Raw genomic sequence first — 1,436 nt, forward strand, 5'->3', positions numbered from 1 at the left:
GGTGCTCACACTGTGGCCTACTCTACAATGGAGAAACCAAATGTGAATGATGTGATCGTTTTGTGGAGCATCCAGGCTCTATCCACAGCACTGACCCTAAGCTGGTTACCTGCCATTTTAACTTCCCATCCCATTCCCACTCTGACCTCTCTGTCTGTAACCTCCTCCACCGTTACATCGAGACTCAACGCAAGCTAGAGGAACAACACCTCATCTTCTGTCTGGGCACATGGCAACCTGCAGGACTTCATATCGAATTCTCCAACTTTAGGTAACTTGCTCTTTCTTTCAGTATGTATCAAGACTGGCCACTTTTGCCTGCCACCCTTTCCTCTTCTTGCTTTCAGTTTCATACAACATTATCCAGACTTTACAACATCAGCAACACATTACACAGACAAATCATCTTAACTATACCTCAAGGCTACATTATTTCACCCGATCTTTTGGAAAATAAAATCCAGGTAGGACTTCCACAGTGAAAAGCAGGACCCCGAGGAGTGTTGTAGAACAGAGGGACCTTGGAGTACATGGTTCACTGAAAGTGGAATCACAGGTAGACAGGGTGGTGAAGGCGGCTTTTGGCACATTGGCCTTCATAAGTCAGGGCATGAGTATAGAAGCTGAGAGGTCGTGGTGTGGTTGTACAACTTTTAAAAGACAGCTGGACAGGTACATGGATATGAAAGGTTTAGAAGGTTATGGCAGATCGGACTAGCTTGGATGGGGCATCTTGGTCCATATGGACCAGTTGGGCTGAAGGGCCTATTTCCCAGCTGTATATCTCTATGACTCTATCAGAAAAATTCCCTCTGTTCCACCCATCACCCTCCCCTATCATCTCTGTAACCAGGACTAACTAGCTTCTCTCTTTCTCAGTTCCGATGAAGGATCTCTGACCTGAAATGTTAACTGTTTCGCTTTCCACAGATGCTGCCTGACCTGCTGTTTCCAGCATTTTCTGTTTTTATTTCAGTCACCGTTGTGATGTAAGCAAGCAGACAGCCAGCAGGACATACCCTGGCATATCTATACAAGGCCTGAGCAGAGGAGTCGTGACAGCTCGCCTATAAAGATCAGGCTTATTGCAAGAGCAGAGTTGAGTACAGTGCAAGTTAATTATAACCTTCTTTAGATCTCCTCATTACCAGCAACATCAGGACTTACTAGGAAGTCCCTTGTCCAGGCTCCCTACTATCCCTGTTTTCCTCTTTCAAACCTGCATGCAGGGTATTTCAGCTGCCTTCATTCAAACCGATGTTGTTGTCAGATGGTGAACTGGCTAAGAGGAAAGTTATGACAATAGGTGTGGTGGTTAAGATCAGACAGGACTCTCCAGCTGCCCCCTGCTTCATACCTTGTGATCAGTAGTTCTACCAACCCATCCTCTTAAGGTCCCATGTGTTAGCACTGGAATCAAAGGACAGTGCACCAAA

This window comes from Pristis pectinata, chromosome 1 (assembly GCF_009764475.1).
Source record: "Pristis pectinata isolate sPriPec2 chromosome 1, sPriPec2.1.pri, whole genome shotgun sequence".
NCBI lineage: Eukaryota > Metazoa > Chordata > Chondrichthyes > Rhinopristiformes > Pristidae > Pristis > Pristis pectinata.